General features: G+C 38.1%; 1 pseudogene; it reads right to left on the reverse strand.

Annotated features, from left to right (window-relative positions):
• Positions 1 to 1,703: 1,703 nt before the first annotated feature.
• LOC119260458 (melanoma inhibitory activity protein 2-like) lies at positions 1,704 to 5,678 on the reverse strand (annotated as a pseudogene).
• Between the last annotated feature and the right edge of the window lie 11,163 nt (positions 5,679 to 16,841).

A 16,841-nucleotide genomic window follows, 5' to 3' on the forward strand; every position in this document is an offset into this window, starting at 1 on the left:
CTGTAAATGTGTGTTTTCACTTGCTGATTTTCCATATTTAATTTTTTACACCATATTTAAGTATTCTACATTTCCACTGGAATGTATTCACCTCCAATTGGACATCACTTTAAAGTAATGTGCCTTTAAAGGCACATTAAAGTAAGAAACTATGTCTTGCTCATTGCTATTTTTAGTTCCTTGTATAGAACCTGACAAAGATTGTGCACAAATTCATATTTGTACATGAATATACATTTGAAAAACACTGGAGATATAATGTTTGTAATGTCTGGGTCACTGAAGGATTCATATTTTTTTTAAATATGTATAACTTATCCTGAAAGAAAAATGGGAATTCTTACTAACCTCCCTGTGAGCTCATTCATGAACTTCTCAGTTACAATTTAACTGTGCCTCCCTGAAGACTCCTCTACCTTACTCTGCATCCATGTTAATAAACCTATCAGACTTGATGACGTCCGTTCTTTAGATGTTTATCCTCTATGCATCCATTGTTTTTATTTATTTTATATAGTTTATATCATTGTTTATTTTTTTGTACAATGTTTGATTTCTCCTCTCAGGTGTTGTCCCTGTAAAATTCCCACAACCAAGTCACCTGTGAACCATCACCATAGTCCTTTATGCTCTTCCTGCCCCCTGTTTTAATCCCTGTCCCTCTCCTGCCCCCTGAAGAATGTCTCATTTATTGTTGCTGCTAGTTTTGTCTTTTTATTTATTATTATTTGTTCCTGAGCCCTTATTTGCTTCCCCCTTTTTCCTCCTATAAGTGAAACCATCCAATATTTTTCTTTTTCTTTCTCTATGCATCCATTCTTGATATACTTGCTTGCAATTTTTACATACCTTGAAAGTCATGCCTTTTTTTATTAACCCTAGTACCTAACAAAGAGTTTGTAATATAACATTTCCTAATAATTTGTTGAATATAGCTTAACCAGCTTCAACTTTTTTTCACAAGCAAGCTAAATTTTTTAATATACAAAGATATTGGAGATTTTGGCTAAAATGAAAACTATAAAATCAAACACATCTATAAAGTGGATGGATCTAGGAGATTATTTTTTGTCTTAGAAGCTGACAATAAAAGCAAATTAAGAAACTACAAAGGACCATTAATAGTCTTCACTGTATTTGTGAGATATTAAACTTTTCTTTACAACTGAATGATTTGTGACAATGATAATTTACAGAAAGATATTTTTAGCACTACTCCTTCTCTGATTTATCGAAAACTGTTAGCATTATGCTTCCAATTCCTTCATTATACTTCCAAATTCAAGCTAAGATCTAGAAAATGCACTTAAATAGATAGTAAATAAATTAAGGAGACTCTTAGAGTCATGGGGAAGAAAAGCTGCTGGAAACACTGCTTTGTATTCAACGGACTCTGTTGCTAAACTACTAGCTCACCTTCCTTCTTGTCTTTCCTCCTATCCTTCAAGAACAGGTTTTTATTTTATTTTTTTCAGTAAATGCTCAATAGCTGATATCTTTATTTTTTATATTTAAATCACCTTCATTTAAAAGATCCTAACCTAAGAAATATAATTCCATTAAGCTTAAATTTAGCAAAAGCATAATCCCTTAAAAGCTGCAGTTAGTTAAACTGAAACAGAGAGTGAAGTGAAAATTACTTTTGGAGAGAGACCAAGTGTATTGTCAAGTTTCTTATGGCTCTGGATATTCAGTAGTAGGACTCATTTGAAGACAGAATCAACCCTGAAGGGACATGGGGCTTGGAGGAAATATCCAGTGCTTGGGGGAAGATAAAAAGGAAAACCTGTCAGCGAATAGACATTGCAAACAGTGAATGGAGAAGATGGTGGGCCAGGGGACAATCTTGAAAGAAAATAACCTCCAAAGTTCCATGAATGTTTCCTGGAGGAGGTGGAAGAAGATGGGCCTCTTGTCCTGAATGGATCTCTGGCATCCATTAGAAATAATGGATCTCTAATTGGAGGAAAATATGCAGGAACAAAGTGAGGGCTTCCATGGAGGAGCTGAGTCAGGCACATGCACATTGCTGAGTTCTCTACTGTCATTTCTACTGGATTCCATTTCAGAAGGTTTTGGCCCATCTGCTTTATCCAATGATGGTATATTTGAACTTCTGTATCTCACTTCCGCTGGTCCACATAGCCTACAAGTCCTAGAATAAAATCTGTTTTACTTTTGTGGGAAAAGAATTGGATCAGACTATGATTGGCCTGAAGGGGGGATCATCATCTTATGAATCTTTGTCCTTGGAGGTAAATGGGACACATGCCAGAAGGTGTTCTGTGAGGTCTGTAAATCTATTACAGTTTGACTCTCCTTTTTCTTTAGTAATTTGATGATCCGGGGAATTCCTGGACCTCTTGAGCCTCTTCCTCCTACTCCTGGACACAAAGGTGAGTCTGAATGGACCCTCCAGTGAAATTGAAGAGGAGGGAAAAGCTCTCACCTCAGATGAATGTCAACACAGTGGTGAGTGACCACATGGAGGAGGCTTTCAGCCAAGTGCTATATTTAGAACACTGGGTGCATAAGAATCTTTTTCTAAAAGTTCATATGTAAACTCTATTTTTGTTTACTTTTGCCCATTGTAAATATTTTCGCCCCTTAAGTCATCAACGTATCTCGCAGCAGTCCTAACTGCCAATTATCTTTTTCCCCTCATGGGACATAATCTGCCCTTAACAAGGATGAATGGTTCCTGCCAATTCTTCCTCAAGAGTTTTGACTTGTTTTTTAGAGGTCTCCACTCCTTAGGCGCATAGCCCATCATGTCATCTGCTTGGGAAATTTCTCTTTTTCCCCTAAATGATGATTTTTCTCTGCTATTAATTTCCGTTGAAGATACAGTTCAGTCATCCTTTTTGATTCTCAATTTCCATCTGTGTATATTCTGACTGTAAAGATGCTTGTTCAGTCTGGAGTTTTTTAATATACTTTGTGAGCTCTTCATTTGTTTTATCTGCTTCAGATAACTGAGTGCAAATTTGGTTTCTTTCTCCTTCCAGGGATTTTGAAGAAGCATTTAAATTACCAGTATGGATCAGTTTCTTCACAGCTACTTTTGCTTGATTATTATTGTCTGCTTCATTCTTTTTCCAATTTCAAGTTATCATCATCTGCTGTTTTTTTCCAAACACAGTAGCCCAGTCTTTCATCTTAGCAAACATTCAGAGATTTGATCTGCTTTTCCTTATCATAGAGAATTTGTTCTGCATCTACTTTGGAATCTTCAAATGTTATTTTCTTTTTAAATTCACTCAGTTGTTCTTTCCATTTTTCAACTTCTTGTAGGAGCTGTCTCAGGATTTCCTTTAGTTAGGGATTTTTACCCATACAATCTTTCATAGCAATATTAAGTCTTTCTTCCTTCATTTGAACTCTTCAGCTACTTGGGACTTGAGGGATTTTGATTCAGCTTCTTGGAACTGTATTCTTTTAGAAATATTTACCTTTCTTGGATTGTTTAGGTTTATCTTTTAGCTTCCCCCCACCCCCCTGCCACCAGAGAGAGGATCCCTATCCTGGAGTTCATATTTAGACTGTTCAGCTTTTCATAGAGCAACCAAGCTTTGTTCTTCTACTGACTTCTCACCTGCATAATGGACTTCCCTTAAAAATGACTCTAAGTCTTCAAATTCTTTCTGAAGAAGCTCAGTTTTTCAAGTAGTTTACATTTTTTAAAACTAGTTTAAAAAGTTCTATAGCAAACTTTTCTCTTTTCCCACATAAAGCCGACTTCTAACTGCTAGAAAACTTCTCCATAAAAGCAAGAGAACAACAAAAACACCAACAATACCTGTAACATATCACCAATTTTCATGGGAAATTATAAGGATTTGGACCTGGTCTCACATCTCCAGGCAGTGCTGCAGCAAACCTGTGTAGCTTTTCAGGACCAATTCCAAGCACTACTGAAGAACAGTTCTGGGCTCCTCTGTGGAGGCAAGACTACCGAGATGTTGTGGCCACAGCAAGGGCTGCCCCGGTAGTAGTGACAGCTGACAGAGAATGTGCTCAGCATTCTGTGTAGAACCCACACCCAGAGCAAACCATGCTGAGCAGGCTGCAAGGGGTGTGAGACCTTGCCAGCTGCAAGTGTCCATGCCTGTGACCAGTGAGGCACTGTCCCTGCATTCAGCTTTAGTTCCTGAGGCTCCACATGTCTGATGTCTATAGTGAAGTGATGTTTTTGCTGAGGGATATACTTTCTCCTTTCCTGATTGCGTCTTACTGTTTTTCCTTTGAGAAATCACTCCTCCCCAGATTCCATCCACTCCTGCTAAGTGTTTGGACGGATGAAGGGACCCTTACTATGTCTTCCCTGGTGGGGGGACTCTATTCAGGCAAAATGAATTGTTCTCTTTCTTTGGCATTGGAGGATAGTAGCTAAACCAATCTGAGAATGGTTCTCCATGGAGTTTATTAACCTGCTATCTGGAGGTTATCCTTCCTAAGACATAACTGAGTATTTCTGTGAGCTACACAGGATACTGCCATTGATGTTTTCTTCTGCTTAAACTTTCCTGAGTTACTTTCATGTATTTCCAATCAATTAATTGATTTATTGATCATCTTACTACAAAGAAAACCCCATAGTTATGCTATCCCTTCCCTAATCACTGTCTTACTCCCACAAACTCTCTACCTTGTCTTCCATCTACCCACATCTGCCCATACCTCAAGACCCAATATTTTCATAATTATCTGTACCCACTGTGATCTCCTTCTTGCTTTTTCTTTAACATCTAACATACTACTGTATTTACTTTTCCTTTATAGAAGTGCCTTATACCGCCCTGTGTATCACAGTGTGTTTATTGTGTCTTATCAACTGACTCCTGAACCCCTATAAAACAAAATCTGTACCTTGCACATTGGTTTATGCACACACAGTGCTAAGCTCGGAGAAGACATTGGGCATCTATTAGCTTGCTGATTAAGATTAATCAGAAAAGCTTAGAAAGTTTTCTGTCTATATATCACTCAAATCTATGTGAACTTATGATTTCTGCTTATCCTGTTTTCTCTTTAATCTTAGCGAGGTCAGAATTTCCCAAACATCTTAGTTCATTGTTGAGAACAGTTACTCCATAGATACCTATATTTGTGAATGGATGAAAAACTTTTTTCAGGTTTTAAAAATTTGGTAAGAAAGAAATAATTTTCAACACCATGTGAACAGTAATGATATTGATTGGTTTTAGGCATGTACCAGCTCTTTCCCAAATTAAGCCTTATCAGAAAATACAACATACAGAGCCTGTGAGCTGCCTGCCTGCCATCTGGTCTGAAAGGCAGTCAGGAAACACTGGTGTCTAAAGACAGCTAGTGCTATTGTACTTTGATGTTTTCTTCTAATCTGAATCTTTAGCTTTATGTATCCAGCTGAATACAAAGGCTTTTCAGAAATAATATTTGATTCTTCAGCAAAGAATTTCCTTCTTTGTTTCCTGCAAGTTCCATCCCTAGAAATTTTATTATAGCAAAACCAAAAAATCCTCGTTAGTCTTTCTGAAGTTTAACATTATATCCCAATCCCCCTCTTGGTGGTAGTTTCTTCTGTATGTGAAGCTGCAAACTGCCCAGGCTAAATAAAATGTTGACCTACGAGGAGTCTGTGAAAAGTGATCTGAAGCCCATTCAGTTTCCTTAAACACAGAGGTTTCCATTTGCATGTTCGATAAAGATAAATAGGGTTGCTTGTGCTTAATGCTGATTTTGAAAGTGGCTTTGTAGATGGGTTCATCAAAACAAGGAACTACCTTGTGGAGTATGTAGTTGAAAACTGATAAAAAGGAATTTGGAATCCATGGAATTTTGTGATCATTTTTCCATTCATGTTTCAACTTCAGCTTTAATAATGAAGGTGTGTCTTCTTTCAGTTTACGTCGAATAAATGCTTCACAGTGCCATTCAGCAGACTCTCTGGGCAAGTGTGCTATTTTGGAAGGTTTAGGGAGTGCCCTTGTGAATCGTACTAATAGCATAGACTGCAGAGACTCGGAGGCTGGGGTTGAGAGTCCCTGGAAGGAGTAATATAGGCAGTACCACAAACACAGCACCCCCCTTCTTGACCCCACTCTTCTCCCACCATTGACTGGACCCCTGCAGACCCTCCTCATCTCCTGACTCCAAGATCATTTATTTACTTAATCACACTCTAAGGCATGTATTTGTTGTCTCTGTAAGTATAGGGAACATTGTTATCCCTCTTTCTCTCTGTTTAATGGCCACTATCTCTAAGTAATCTAAATATAGATTTTTGAAAATAAACTCTATTCTCTCACCAGCTGATAAGCTTCTATGAATAATTTAGATTCTGGAACTACCTTAGAGATAGAGAGATTATAATTTACTATGGACATTCTCATATCGCCCATGTGTAAATTGAAACACATTAAATGTGGAAGCAATCATCATCATAATATGATTGTTATAAAAAATCATTACCTTTCATGCTGGAAATGTCATTTAAATGTCAGTTTGGAAAATAGAGAAATCCAACATGGGCACTAACTACACATTGCTTAATTCACCTATTTTAGATGAAGTGACATTCTACTAACCAGCCATCATCTTGTCACTAAGTATTTTCTTGATTGGGTAAAATAGCTGGAATAGGCACAATTTATCAACTGACGTTTATCAATTATTCCTTTTTCTCCTCAACTTGTAAGAGCAGCTGTGCAAACTACAACAATAACAACAAAGGAAATAAGGAGAGGAAATATGCATTTTCATGAGCCCTCCTATTTAATAATGCAGAAAAGTAAGGTTTAGTTATTCTAGAACTGTGCTTACATGAATTTGAACATTAAAATGTTTATTGCCTAGTAACATGTAGGGTGAAAAAAATCTCCAAAATGTTTAAATGAATCAAATGTTAGGAGAAAAGTGACCTCACTATAGAAATCCTTCTGCTAAAATCTAGAACAAATTTGATTTGGCGAGGTCAGCTGAATGTAGTGATTCATTGATTAAGAAAATATGCAAATAATTTCAAAAGGAGGAAAATATTGTCCACTTCTTAGCATACAGTTCCACAATACTGTGTTAGACTTCCAAAAGTTTTATCTTCCTAGCCTTCCATGCACAGGAAATAAACATATCTCCCAAAGAAGTCCAGCTCAATAGTATTTAATGAATTAATAAGACTCTATTGCATGTAATTTTAGTAGAGACATGTTAATGACTCTGGAGTAGAGAGATAACTTGGTGCCATTAACAAGTATTGCCATGAGTTCTTACAGCTATAAGCAATTTAACTAAAGGAAACTACATGTTTTACAACCATTCTGCCTCACAAGTAGAATCTAAACCCCACGTGACCTCATGACTCATATAAATTAGTCCATGGCATGAAGCAAAAGATTGCAAAATGAATTGTCATATTTTTTAAGATATTAAATTTGGAAAGTAGTGAAGTCACAATCATTAGTGTAATAGCAAAGTGTCCTCATTTCTTTGCACATTTCCCAAGATAAGATCTTCACTTTGCTCCCTTATGAAACATCACTGGTAAAGACTGTAGAGAAATCACTGTGAAGAAGATTCCATTTTGAAGTGACAGTAAGACCCTCAGAAATTCCCAGCAATATTTTTTTTTATCCCATCAGTGGCCAAATTCATCTTTCTTTAGAGGGAGTGGATCTTGAGGATTTCACTGTTTCTCTCAAGTTGTTTATTTCTTCTCTGTCTGTGACTTCATCTTTGAATTCACAAATGTCAGTGGGGCTAGTAAAAACATATTCTTTGAGCAATATTGCACTTGTCACACTCTATCCCAACTGCAGTCTCTAGTCTTGAAAATTCTTCTCTCTGTAATCCAGTGTTTATCAAACTATATTATTCAACAAAGTCATTTAACGGCGGGTGGGGTCGGACTTGAAAATTTTCATTTTTAAAGATATCTAAGTAGATGCTGCTGTTCCTGGTTTGAGGAACACTTTGAGAATCACATGACAAAAAAAAAAATGAGTGAAACTTCATCTACCCAAATTTAAAATTTCACCAACTTTTCTGCATTACAACCCATTTTATCTTATTTGAATCAATTATTTCTTATTTTTATTCAATTTATCTTTTACAGTATATACATATTTGAATATTCCCTATTTGAGTGAACTTTTGATGATCCCATGTTATTGAGTTAGTGACCATGTACTTTTTTTTTTTTAAAGTGGAGATCCTTACTTTTATTTTATTTAAAGATTTTTATTTATTTATACAAGCACTGGGTACAGTCAGAAGTGCAGGAGGGTGAGAGAATTCACCAGAGCCAGAGCAGGGAACAGAACAGGCAGACCAACGAAATACACTGCTGAGGGGAGCAGCGGGCACAGCAGGAGAGGTCTGTCTCCCCATGTGGGACCCTCACCGGTGGCCGGAGATTGAACCTGAGCTGCAGAGGCTGCGGGCAGCTTCGCAGCCCAGAGCTCAACCGCTGCGCCACCAGGGGAGGCCCAGTAACCATGTACTTTTAATAAGACTATTTTATTCAATGAATAAAGTAGCTGTAGCTAAAACATATTCATTCAATATGCCCATTTTTATTACCTGACACTGTATCTCAGTGCAGTACATATTTGTCATCAATCCATGAGATATTTATAAATATCTTCTTTATAGATTCAACAATGATTTACTGATTTTATTTATTTTTAAGATTTATTTATTTATGCATATAAGAGCTGGGGTATAGGCAAGAGATGCGGGGGTGGGGGTGGGGGGGCGGTGAGAGGATCCACCGAGACAGAGTGGGGAGCAGAACAGGCAGACTGACTGAAATACACTGCTGAGGGGAGCAGCAAGGCGAGACAGGAGAGGTCTGCCGCCCCATGTGGGTTGCTCCCTGGCTGGCCAGGCATCGAACTTGTGCTGCAGAGGCTGCGGATTGCTTCATAGTGTGGTGCTTAATCCCTTGTGCCACCAGGGAGGCCCGATTTCCTGATTTTAGTATTAACATTGGTTGTTCTGACCATTCCATTGTCTTGAAACCATGGCTTCTGTGTTACCTCTCAAGACTCACCCTATTTCTCTGTGCTTGTCCTTTCAGTCTCTTATGAAATCTTTAATGAAATCTGTCTTAGTCCTTTCAGGTTGCTATAATTGAACATGATAAACTGGATGGCCTGTAGGTAACAGAAAGTATTTCTCACATTCCTAGATACTAGGAGTCTAGATCAAGATGCCAGTAGATTCAGTGTCTGCTGAACCCCTCTTCCCCTTCTTACATGGCCATCTTCTCTCTGTCTTCACATGGTGGAGGTGGAAGCCATCTGTGTTTTTTTTAAGAACATTAATTATATTCACAAGGGCTCCATTATAATGATCTGTTCACCTCCCCAAAGCTAATACTATCGTATGGGGGTGTGTTTAAGGTTTCAATATTATGAATTTTGTAGGGAAATAAACATGTGGTCCATTACAATTCCTTTGCTCCCTTTCTGCTCACATTCTTATATACTTAGAGTCTACTGGAGTGTCTGGCACTTAATAGTGACTCAGTACATGTTTACTGAAATGAGCTCAGATTAGAATGTGCTACCATTGAGAAATGAAGGGGACGATGAGACTATTGTCTGTGTCATATCAACATAAAAATGCAAGTTTCACAGTAGTTTCACTTGCAGCAACTGAAAATTGGACACAATCAAAGTATCTATCTCTTTTTAAACCAGTACAGAAAGGTGGCATATATGTATTATTACTCAGCAATAAAGAAAAATGAACTATTTTTTAATGATTTATTTATTTATGAATACAAGAGATGGGGTAGAGGCCAGAGATGGGGGGGGCAGGGGGGAGGGGCGGTGTGTGAGAGGACTCACCAGAGACAGAGTGGGGAACAGAACAGGCAGACTGACTGAAATACACTGCTGAGGGGAGCAGCGGGGGAGACAGGAGAGGTCTGCTTTGCCTTGTGGGTTGCTTCATGTCCGGCCGATTGAACTCATGCTGCAGAGGCTGCAGATTGCTTCATATTGTGGTGCTTTACTCCTTGCGCCACCAGGGAGGCCCAAGAAGAATGAACTATTAATATAATGTGGATGGATCACAAGAGAAAAACAAAAGTGGTTGTATATAAAGAAAATAATAATGGAAAAATATACATTCCATGATTCCATTTATATTAACTTCTGTAGCAAAGGGGCACAAGAAAATCTTTCAGGGTTATAGAAATGTTTTATATCTTAGGTGTGGTAATTCTATAAGGATATTCATCTGTCAAACTCAGCAACTCGTGAGTATAAGCTGGACATATTTTATCGTCTGTAAATTATATCTGTATTTTTTATGGTGCACATGCAAACCTGGTTTTATATCAGATGTTTCAAGCTTAAATTCCACCAAAGATAAGGGAAGAAATATGCATGTCGAAGATCCAAGTGAAAGACAATATGAATTGACAAGAACTGTTTTAAATTGGAGATTGCAAGCTGTAGCTTAAAAAAATTCATACTATGATATTATCAAATATTTCTCTAGTTAAAGAAAACATACTTCCTTGTTAGAGTCAGTCCATGGTCATTGACTAGCAAGTCCTGTACTAAGTAAAATAATAGTGTTTCCAAGATCAGCTGAAGGAAGGAAAAACAGAGAATTAAGTTAATTTATTACAATGGAAATAAAAGGTAAATTTTACCTTTTGGCATTTCTTCTAGTAAAACAGTTCTGCTATAAATTGACCTGGTGAGATTAATGGTGAGTCTAAAACTGTAAACTATTATCTGGAAAGATATTGCCAGGTCATGCAAAGTGAATTAATTATTCCAGAATATTGAGTAAAATTTAAGAGGGGTGTGTGTGTATGACAGAGATATTATCTACACACTCACAATAAGAATACATAGATGGCCTTTTGTAAAAATCTTTAGGCTGCAAAAAATCGATTTAGCTGGTGAAACTTTTGGTAAACAAGCTAGAGTTACTTGGATCTTTTCTGAATTAACTACTGGTGAGGTAATCTTCAGTGTCAACCCTATCAAAAAAATTTTTAGAGAAGTCAGCAGCTGGTAACAAAACTTGAGATTCCTGATAACAGAGGAAAGAATCTTGGGTTAAACAGATATTTTGCCATGAAGCAAATGTTATCAGTTCAGAGGTTCAAAACTGGGTTATCAAGATGTACTCAGAAAAACCAAGTTCAAGTTGTCAAATTCTAGTGGTAATCAGGAGCAGCAGACTGAGCATTATGGACAGAGCTGTGTGTAGAGTCATAGTGAGCCTGTAGAGACATATCGTCTTCTGAAAAGCAGTTTGCCACGAAGGCTTGATTTCTATGTGTTCTCCCACACTGAGTCTCTTCCTCACTTTGTAGATTCAAGAGATCATAACTGTGTCTCAGAATAGCATCTAGATCTTTTACAAAAATGAATATAGGGCCTCCCTGGTGGCGCAAAGGGTTAAGCACCTCACTATGAAGCAATCCTCAGCCTCTGCAGCACGAGTTTGATCCCTGGCCAGCCAGGAGGCAACTCATATGGCGCAGCAGACCTCTCCTGTCTCACCCGCTGCTCCCTTCAACAGTGTGTTTCAGTCAGTCTGCCTGTTCTGCTCCCCACTCTGTTTCTGGTGAATCCTCTCTGTCCCCTCTCCCCACCCCTCTAGTCTGTGCCCCTGCTCTTGTATGCATAAATAAATCTTTTAAAGCAATGAATATAGTGTGGAATCTCTCCAGAATTGCTAAATATGAATATCTGGGGTAAAACTCAGTCATACTCATTTTTATTTAAAAAAATTCCCCTTGTGATTCTGTGCTTCTTGGGATTCTGTTGTCCCTGCAAATTTGAGAATCTCTTGGTATATAATTTTCACATAATCTGCTTGTTTTTCTCACACATGTGTTCTCCTTATGTTTAGGAGATATTATGTTAAGTTTAAATAAGTTTAAATAAAGCATTCTGCACAATACTAAGTGGGCTAATTTAAAGTAACATGCCAAGAATTGACTGGACAAGTGTCTAACAATAACAGTCACACCTGTCTACACACAGTCCAGAGACTGAAAATCAATGTTAACCTTCCAGCCTTCCAGGACTTGTTTTATTGAAGCCACATTACCTCTCACCATGACTACTGTTCCTCTATCCACTCGCTTACTTTCTAATTCATCCTGCACATTCTTGTCAAATTAATTTCCCTAAATACAATTCCATTCCAGGACCAGTCCTGATCAAATTCTTTGTCTAGTAGCCAAAATACAAATGTTTTTCAAAAACCTCTAAGACCGAGTCTTCATCAATACTTTCAGCTTAGTTCCTCTCTATTCCTAGTCACAGAATATTTCCTAGTCGGCCTCTCCGGTGGCACAATGGGTTGTGTGCAGCGCTGTGAAGCTGTCTGCAGCCTCTGCAGTGTGGGTTCGATTCCCTGCTGGCCAGGGAGATACCCACATGGCACAGCAGACCTCTCCTGTCTTGCCTGCTGCTCCCCTCAGCAGTGTATTTCGGTCCATCTGCCTGTTCTGTTCCCGGCTCTGTCTCTGGTGAATCCTCTCACCCTCCCATGTCTCTGGCCTGTACCCCAGCTCTTGCATAAAAATAAATAAATCTTAAAAATATTTTAGAAAAGAATATTTCCTAGCCAACTTGTCTCCATAACAACTTCATGGTTTTCTGATGCCATGCTCTGAAAAAAATGCTGCTATACTATTATTCTTTCTGGAATAACTTTTCCCTATCGAAATAACTCTCTGTACTCCAAAGGAACTAATGACCCTTCTCTTTCTGCATTGTTCTTTTCAGGAAACTAATATGCTCATGTCCCATCTCTCACTGAAGACATATCAACAACTAGAATCAAATCCTACCACACCACTGAAGTCTACTACAGACCAGAATAACACTCGAGAAGAGAAGGAATTCATACTAAAAAGTCACACCATACTTACGAAAATGTAGGGATTTTGAATATGTGTGAGCAAAACCAACCAACCAACAACACACATCCTGAGGAATATTTAAAAATGATCTGAATCTAGCAATATGATCTTATATATTAGGACATCTGCATTTGGAATCCTTATTTGAATTCTGAGTATTATACTCCCATTTTGCCTAGTTGCTTCCTAAAAACTAGACTTATTTTTGACCCCAGTTAAAATACATTGATAGATAAAATGTTAGCTGATAAAATAATCAAAATAACTAGTGAATTAGAAATTTATTATGAATACAATATATTCTCAATCTTAACAGAGTTCTTTTTAAAGTGTTGTAAAGTCTTATTTTCAACATGCATTTGATCCACACAATCCTGGAAAGCACCAGCATGTGGGAATGCTCTTTATGGATTTACAGTCTTTTGCTGGGGGTGTTCAGGAGAACTTTAATTTAATGGGCTTTGTGATCTCAATAAGGATGGAAAAATGCAAAGGTCACAGAGCATATCAATGGGATCGCATGTCAGTGGCAAATTTCCACCCCTGGAATGGGTCAGCACTCCATTTCTTCACCCCAACTTAGTGATATAGTATCTTAACCATCTACCCATTTCACAGGATGTCACTCTTTATAAAAGGGATCACACCTATATTTATTGGAGAGCAAAAACTGTACATGGTGTTAATGAGCATGCATTCTAAAAAATGAAACCTCCATTCATTGAAAAAGAAAATTTAACTATAACAGAGAAGATTTGGGACATGGGGTGCTGTGTTAGTATAAAGTCCATGGTAAATTATGCTCTCCTTAGTGAAGGACAAACTGATGGAACTTGTTATTCCATATCAATAAAGTAGCTGGGTACTGTTTTGAGTCAACATGTCTGCTTTGCATGCATGTGTGTTGCCTGGTCAATGAAAGCAAAACAAGTGACAGATTTCAATCAGACTAGAGTATGTTATGGCTACCAGCTGGCTGAATGTGCACCACAGTTATCCCTGTCATTCTACCATGGAGAACATGAAGATCCCAAACTATTTGAAATGTTTGGTGGCATCTCAAGATTTTTGTGGATCCTGTGATATGTTCAAAAAAAAAATAAGCATAAGAGAAACTCACAAAGCTGTGGGGTGTTTCAGCATAGAATTCTTCTTTTTTTTAAAAAAAAGGTATTGTTTTTGCACAAAAGTACTGGGATGTTGGCCAGAGGTACAAGGCATGAGAAGATTCACCAGAGACAGAGTGGAGAGTAGAAAAGGTGGATTGACTGAAATACACTGCTGAGGGGAGCAGCGGGTAAGACAGGAGAGGTCTGCTGCACCATATGTGGGTTAACTCCTTGGCCAGGGATCCAACTCAGGCCATAGAGGTGATAGCACTGAGACTTAACCCCTTGTCCACCAGGGAGGCCCTAGAACTATTCTTTTAGGAGAATAGTTAACTACTTGCTATTGGACTATAAGATATACTGAAGAGGTCTGTACTTGGGCCCTTTATAAATATAGGCATGTCCTGAAGCAGTTGAAACAGGAGAAGCCTAGAGGTCATTGCCTTAGAAGTTTCACTTGCAAGCATGCCGAGTCCTGCAACAAAGTCATTGCAGGCTCACACTACTTTCGCAGGGTGTGCCTGAGGGAGACTGAGTAGTATGAAACTTAAACCTGACCATGACTTGCTCTCCTCCATGCCTGGTCTGGCTGCAGGTGGCTGCTGTACCGTAGACTCAGAGTCAAGGATGCCTGAGCCACAAAATGAAACAAACAATAATGGAACAGGATTCAGGGCATGCTGGGGTGTGGGAATGATAATTCATTTGACCTCAGTGTTGGGACTTGCCTTTCAAGCAACAGCCATTCAATTGTATTTTCTTCTGTAATAATTTTCCATTTCAGTTTGCTTCTGCCTGTTAAATTTCTCAGCCAGGGTTGTGACCAGGCTCTCTTGAGAGGAGACTGAGCTCTTTTCTTTATATACTGATCTGTGCTGTTTGAATTTCAAGCCATGTATATTCATGTGTTTATGTCAATAACAGTTCCTGAATAGAGTGAGCAACTTGTCATTTAACATTTCTTCTTTATGACTTTCTATGTCCCATATTAAAAAAAAAAAGGTATGAAAGTAATAGCATAGAAAGAATTTTGGAGGTAAAATGGAATAGAGTTGAAGGGAGTGTAGGAGTCATGAACACTACATTGAATAAATCAAGAAAGACACATATATTGTCTCAGCTTTAAAATGTAGGGCTACTTCTGAAAATAAATAATAAACATGCGGGAAGGTGGATAATGGGAAGTAGGGGTTGCTGTATCTGAAATAGATGTCGAATCATGTTCCAGTTATGAAAGGAAACACTTTATGATCTTAAAATACACAACATAAAATTGTTACCTCCCACAGTAGTGATTCTTACTAGGAATCAAATTTTGCCCCTTGGGGATTTTTGTCAATGCCATCAATGTCACATTTGATTGTTGCATCTTGATGGGGGTATCATGATGCTACTGGCATCTCTTAGTTAGGAACAACAAACCCAGCAGAACTTCCAATAATACATAGAACGGTTTCTCATGAAAAGAATTGTCCAGTACAAAATGTCAGTAGTGCCAACATGGAGAAAGTCTATTATAGAGATAAGTGTGGGGATAGTTGGGGAAGAATAGACTAGAAGCCATCATGTGCCTCCATTTGCAATGTTAGATTTTTTTCTTTCATTTCCCTTTATTATTTCCATGTTTTGAGTACTATTTCCAGTTTAATCTTCTTGTTGAAGTTTCATTATATTCTAGGAAAAATAAGAAAACACAGGTAGAGCTATACACAAATGGAAATTTTATTTGGAAAAAAATACCCAAAGAATCAAAGATGATAATTAAATGAATGAAGGCAAAAAGAGACAAAAAAGAAATTGACCTCAGAGTTATCCTCTAATGGTCTTGCAATTATCCTCCACATTACTAAATCCTAGAAATTTAGCTCCCTGAACCAATGCATTTTCAGGAGAAAAGTTTGATTTGTAAGAATTCTCCTTCTATTCTTGATTGACCTAAGAGAATTGAATTCCTAAGTTTCACTAGCTGTTTTACTTTACAAAAATCTGCAAAAGTTGGCAACGTTTTGGGTCTGTACCAGTCAAATTATGTACTTCCAGAAGATTCCTTAGTAGAACCACTGTGCCCTTTGAGGAGAATCCAGGGAGTTAGATCGGTCTGTGTCTTTTAATCTCCCGTCCCTGAGGTGCTTCTTTCCCTCTCCAGGTCCAGCAGAGGTGTCAAGAATATCTTTTACGCATACTGGGAAAAACTCGTGTTTTCTCTCCCTGCCTGATGCTTACAGAGATGCCAGATACCCATAGACTCAACAAATGATTCCGTCAAGAGTCTAAATAATTATTGGGAAGGTAGGCAAGGTGTTCAGGGTTTTTTCGAGTTGACTTGCAGTGGTAACATGGATGCTTACCTCAGTCCAAGAAACCAGTATGCGGGTTACTATTTAAAGCTTCCTCAGAAGAAAAGCCAGGAGAGAGGAGTAGGAATATGAGCCCACAGTATAAAGTTTGACCCTGTTGAAATATAAGAGTTTTCCCTTGGGCCAAGAAGACAACCTGAAGCAATGAGGCTAAGATATCCGCCTGCTGGGATAAGGAGAGACCTATGGCAGTTGAAGGGATTATAACTCCTGCTAGGAAATTATGTGTGGGGATGGTGGGACTCACAAATTCACTAAAATGCTCTATAAAATCTATAGCATTGGGCTGCCTGTTACAGCGGGAGCTAGTCACAGGGAAGGGGAATTATAAACAGTACACTTGTGGTACTCTGTGTACTATTTATGTGCCTCCTCCTTCACATCTCACCCTGGACAGCCAGTCATCAGAATGGCAGAAAAAAAAATATGTAAAGACCATTTTTTTTTATTTCCCCACTAAAATCTTTAAGCTATGGATCATGTGTAAGG

This window comes from Talpa occidentalis, unplaced genomic scaffold (assembly GCF_014898055.3).
Source record: "Talpa occidentalis isolate TD23 unplaced genomic scaffold, MPIMG_talOcc4v2.1 talOcc4.6, whole genome shotgun sequence".
NCBI classification, from domain to species: Eukaryota; Metazoa; Chordata; class Mammalia; order Eulipotyphla; family Talpidae; genus Talpa; species Talpa occidentalis.